Below are 6,196 nucleotides of genomic sequence, written 5' to 3'. Positions count from 1 at the left end.
CTGGTGACCAGCTGACAGCTGCATCTGAAAGAGAACTGGTAGAGCTTTCTTCAACATATTTTCAGATCTGATGACACCCAGATTTCATGGGCTTATCACAGTCTGCATAACTGTTCATGTTAAAAAAAAAAAAAAAAAAAAAAAGTCTGACCAACCAACTCTTCAGGCAGCCAAAAGGTTTCATTTCAGCAATGTAGCAATGTAAGCTCACCTCCTATTCTTTTCTAAGCCAAAATCTCAAATCTTCAAAAAAGGAATAAAGAAAATGAAATGAACCATTTTTTGATTTGCTGGTTTTCAAGTTAATCTGCCTTTTCTTTCAGGGGCATTGCCAGAGGTTGTGCCAAGTTTCCAGAGCAGAGGATCAGGGCGCTCAGACTTTGTCTGCCCATGAACTCTGCTTCAATCCACGCTGCTGCATCCAGTTAGGAACACCATTTTCTATGAGTGCTGCTGCTACTCAAAAAATGCTGTTCTTGATTTTCCACTGATGCTCTCCCCATTTACCCAAGACGTGGGGTCTGATCAGGAAAGCCCTTTAGCTTGTGCTGAGCTGCATGGAAAACTGTTTCCTAAACAGGGGTCCAGGCAATGTAAGCTAACCTCCTATTCTTTTCCAAGAGGTTATATGCACCAGAATATTATTCTAATCAAACAACTTTGCCATTTCCTCTGTAAATGACCAGCAGTTTGTCAATACCCAGCTGGCCCTGTGATGCCCAGAAGCGCGCACAGCATTGCAGAGCCTGCATCATCCGTGCGGCACACTGACACACTAGCATCCTTGCTCACTGTGGGAGAGTCCTCTTCTGCCTGGTGGCTAGCCCATAACCACCCAAGCACTGCTGCCAGCATCTGAATTGCAAGTTTACAGTACATCTAAATTGCCGTCCACTCCCCATAGATCTCATCCAGCATTTCCGCTAACACCCTCTCACTGAATATCTGTTTCAAATGAATTGCCCCAGAAGATCGCGTAGTGTGCATTTTTCTGGATTAGTTCCTGGCCAAGCTTCTAACTTCTACAGATATCATTTTTTTGAAAGGAACATTCTGGCAGAGTATCAGAAAGGAAAACTCCCTGATGGTGCAATTATACTTTAATATGTAATAGCCATCCAAGAGAAGCTGGGAAAGCCCAGGCATTGTGGGTGTGTGAAATGCAACTAGCTGCCACAGAAGGAAAAAATGAAAAATCCACTGGAGGCAATACTGCAGCCGGCAGAGGTGAATGGGCTCTGTGTGAGCTGGCAGCTCATTTCCATCACTACCTTCGATACCGCGTGCTAGGAGGGCTTATGCCGACAAATGTTGGCCACTGCAGGGAACTGCGGGGGTACACGTGGGCCGGGAGAGCCTCTCCTCTTGGCCATAGCCCTAGTGAGAAAATAATACCAGCTTGCTCTGATCTTTGGTTCAGTGACACTGATGAAGTAAGAGGAGGGATTAATTCAAACTGATTGACCAAAACTTTACACTTTACATTGCTGTCACATATGATTAAAGCTGGTCAAGTTGCTCACTGCAGACAAATCCTCTGACAAGTGCAGCTCCATTATCTGTACCCAAACTATCAGCGAGCAGCCTGTCTTCTTACAAATGGGACTGCTTTTCAGACTGGTCTGACAGATAGTTTGCGTGAAGATGTTTTAACATGTGGCTTAGTTGGGACCCTGTTGCTGAAAATATTCTGCTCCTCAGTCGCTGTTTACGTTATGTCATTGGTCATGTAAGTCATACTGTATTGCTTCTAGCTAGATGCCATGTTTCATGCCCAGGAGAAACATCCTTCTCTAGTTGAAAGTTATTCGCAATCATGCTGAATTGTTCAATGAGCCTATTTTGCAACTGATAGGGCTCTTCAAATGGCTCTGAGAATAATGTCAGCATGAGCATTCAATTATATTTATTCACATTACTCTAAAAGATAGCTTGCTTTCATGAACATCTTTGTGGGTAGAAAATTATTTCAAGAGAATGTTTGGGAATAAAATGGGTCACAGTCACTAAGAAAGAGAGTCTGCATGTTTTGTTCACAACCACATTTTGTGAACATTTATTGCTACATATGCCCAGCTCTAGCGAAGCTGGACATCCCTAGTTTTTCTCTTCATTTGCCCTCCCTTTGTTCTCATTTTTGTCTCCATGTGTTAACTGCCACCGCAGGGCCAGCCTGGCGGCACTGCTGCTTGCAGGGCACTCGCTGCTCTGGCCATGCTCCCAGTCCTTCGGTTTCTCCGGCCACCAGGGCCCAGGGCACAGTTTTGTTTCAGAAACACCTTGTTCAGCTTTTCCAGACACAGTGTGCTCGCACTGCCAGGTTTTCAAACGGAAATGTGGCGGGACTCTGTCTTGCCATGACCAAATGCAAGCACTGCTAATCACTCTGCAGCTCACAACCCTGCTCTCTGGGCAGCTTGAGGCACCACTTCCCATGGTACCATTTGCAAATTTGCCGCGCTCGTCACGTCGCTGTGCTGGGCTCAGCAACAGAAAAGAGACTGGGAACATGTCAAGTGTTTTGTTGGAGGAGCAGAGGCTGTCAGTCAGGAAATGGTGGGGAGGTGGCTACCACATTCCCCACAAATGCAGCCAGCAAGGAGCAGAGGGAGCGAGGACTCGGCATCCCTGGACAAGGAGGAGGAGGAAGAGGAAGAGGAGGAGTTTCTGCCTTCTCTGAAGGCTGTTCCTTTCCTCTGCTTCACAAAGATCAGGGTGGAAAAGAAAAAGGAATGTTCAAGCCAGCTCTAGAACAAAGATAACTATAGCTTTCCTTGAAGGCAAAATAAAAAGCCTCAGTTTATAAAAAGGAGGAGGAAAAAAGAAAGAAGTATTCCCCTGACTTTTACTATACATTACTCTCTTGGGAAATGTTCATACCTGTGGGGAATTTTTTCATCGCTACCACTCTCGGAGTCAGCCAATATTTGCTGAGGAGCAGGCGTGTGATGGAAAGCGCGTGGGAAGGTGCTGGTTTCTGCCCGAGTGGCGAGGAACACCCATGGGTGGCTACAGCAGTGCTGGGGCCCCGGGGGCAGCCTGACAGCCTGGCCGCCCTCGTGTCACCCCGGCGGCAGCAGCCCTGCTCAGTGTCACCATCCAGGCTGGGGGCTGCAGAGGCTGCTGCTTGTTGGGGCCAACGAGGGTCCGTCGGGAGCTGCCGGGGCACAGAGCACTACAGTGGCCTCTCCGAGGCCGTGGAGCACCTCCTTTCCATAGGCGAACAAGGGAAAGAGACGGATCAACAATGCTCCCGCAATTAAATAAAACAACACCCTCCCGCAGCCTCGTCTGAATGCGGGTTTGTGAGTATTTTACAGGTATTAATTAATTAAGCAAGCCCAGCAGCTCCTTTTTAAGGTACTAAATCACTATTCCCATTTTACAGGCAGGGAAGCTAGGGCAGAGCGAGCGAGGAGGTTTGGTTTTGATCCCATATGGTCTCTATTATGAATTGTCGCACTTCCTGGCTGCCGCGTGACCCAGCTGAAGTGCTAAACAACATCCCACATTTGTTGTCCTCCTCCTTCCTGGCCAACCAGGAGCGAGAAGTGCAGCTGCAAGCTCATGCCGACCTGGGAGGTCCGGGGCAGGACCAGGGCCGCAGGGAGCGAGCGTGCAAGGTCCCAAGAGCAGTAACTCCCGCTGTACTGACCTTTTCTGGGACAAGATATGCCTCCTTCCGAGGGACGGGCACAACATCACACTGATGCTAGCAAAAGAGGACATTGACTTTTTAAAGAGGCAGGTTTCTAAGCATCTTCACTCCTTCCTTTCTTCCCCTGGTTGCAGAAGGGTGGCAGGAGCGGCACATGGGATGCCCTCAGGCTATGTGAACAGCACCAGTGAGACAAAACCACCGCCCACACATTAGCTGCAGGATGTCAAAGTCAGTGGTGACAGCACTGTGTGGCCTCCTGCCAGCCACTCTGCTCCTAGGTAAGTGCGCACCTTCCCCACTGATGCTGCAACAACGAGCCCCTTCCTGGGAGCCATCTATCAGGTGTCCACACAGCATGGCACACAGCCCTTCTGCCTTCGCTGCACCAAAAGATGGTCACTTCAGGGAGAAACGAGGCAATAATTTGCCCAGTCAAAGCAAAGAAAGCACAACCACAGTGACGGGGCACAGTGTACGTGGTTCCTAGCAGATGCGGCAGGAACTGCTGAAGGAAGCAGAGTTACCCATGATCCAAATGATGGAGCAGGATCTGCACCACAGCCCCTCTGAAGTGCGGCGTGAGTGCTCAGGAGTGATGCAAAGTGGGGCTCCATCTCTGACCCCACTTATATTACCAGCAAAAGTCCCACCAAATCCCAGTGAGACAAGATTTACTCCCAAAGTTTGTCTCCTCAGCAGCACAGTGCTGCCTCAAAGTCTTCCAGCTTCATTTGGGGGTTCACTGGGGCTTGGACCAGATGGCCTCCACGGGGTCCCTTTCCAACACAAATTACGCTATGACCCTATGATTCTCCAGCCTGGAGGGAAGAGGATCCAGAGAAGTGGAGCAGTTCAAGCAACAGTGCTGCTCCTTCCAGCATAATCACTTCCATTTTCAGTGCATCTTTGAGAGAATTGTTCTTGGTTTCAGCTTGAAAAGCAACATCCCTGTGGAGACACAGCTGCTGCTGTGTTAACATGACTGGTCGCTCAGAAACTTCTGAAGAAAAAGTGGACCATTTCAATTCACTTTACATCAAGGATGCTGCCTCACTCTTTCATTGAGTCTCAAAGCCATGACAGAGGTATGAGGGAGGGCTTTCTGTGTGTGAGTTCAGATTATCCTGGACACACACACACAGAGCCAGGGTGGATTTTGCGAGGAGACTAAAAAGCCGCAGCTTCCCCATTAATGCCAGCAAATAACCTTGCTCAACATAGGCATTTCACAGCTTCCATGGCCACATCCAGCCCAGACCCCAGAACATATATAATATGACATTTTCAACCTGAATCACCTCCTCAAGATAAGTGGGGATGTGCAAAAGAGATTTTCTCTCCTTGGGTAGTCTGGATGTTCACCCAGCACCCAAAATCAGTCTAGAAGCATGGGGAGGAGCTGCACATGAGACATTACATGCGACTGTACCACTTACTGGGGTTTGTACCTTCCACCGTGAAGATAAAACTCCAGCTCGTGTGAAGCTTGTGTGAGGGCCCAGCCAATGGGCGCAAATAGAAATACACTGCACTAGCAGCCTCCCTTAGCTGTGAGCTTTCCAACATCCTTTTCGGAAGAGCTGACATCTACGGTTCTTTCAGCTTCCCGTAGAGATCATTCCTCAAAACGTGGCCGAGTGCCATTCACCCACGTCCGGTTCAAGCCACTCATCTTCTCAGCCATCAAGACAAATTAATGTGCTCCATCCCCAGCTCGCCTGGCTCCTCATCTGGGCTACCCTCGCGCCTTCCCACGCAGAACAGCTGGCTCCATCCGGGTTCACATTCCTCCTACGGACCTGGGGGCTGCACCAGTTTTCCACTAACACTGCATTTTGTTTATGCCCAGAGGCCTTCAGGTCAGCAAGCTGCTGGGGCAGGGCCATTGTTCTGCTGTACACAAGATGCATTCAGCTCTTACCCTTGGTTTGACTGCGAAGCCCGTGCAGGAGGCAAAGGAGCACAGGCACAAAGTGAGCTGGGGCTGCTCCCCACTGCGGCAGCACTGGTCGCTGTCTCGGACGCAGCAGGCGAGAGAGCTCACTGAAAAACAAATGACTTGCACAAAACCTGGCCCTGTTAGACCTAACCATAGCTCTGCTGTGACTAACTAAAGGTTAAAATGAAGGGATGAAAAGAGGGAAGAAAGAGGAAGTAGCACAGCTATGACATCCTTATACTGACGCTCCAGAGGCGCTGTACGTAGGCTGCTCGGAGGTGACTAGAGATGGGTGGTACGTCTGCTGGCCACTGTTTCTTTCCTCGTCTCTGTTCTGAACAAGAGAGAATAAAATCATAGCATGCCCAATAAACCTGTAGAAGCTGTTCTGGTACCTGAGCTCCTCTCATTATTGTTTTCAGCTGATATACCTCAACTGCATCAAAACCAACACACTACAGCAACACATCCCTGGGCTGGCCAGGTGCTGTGCGACCCACTGGCAGTGAAAGATGGGTGGTCTCTGCCATGGAGAAGGCCCCCAAGGAGCAAAAACCTGGGCAACACAGCTGCCTCTTCAGCACCACACTGAGGTC

The sequence above is a fragment of the Dromaius novaehollandiae genome, chromosome 1 (assembly GCF_036370855.1).
Source record: "Dromaius novaehollandiae isolate bDroNov1 chromosome 1, bDroNov1.hap1, whole genome shotgun sequence".
Classification (NCBI taxonomy): Eukaryota; Metazoa; Chordata; class Aves; order Casuariiformes; family Dromaiidae; genus Dromaius; species Dromaius novaehollandiae.
The sequence above is the reverse complement of the archived record's forward strand: the minus strand, read 5'-3'. Positions refer to the sequence as shown.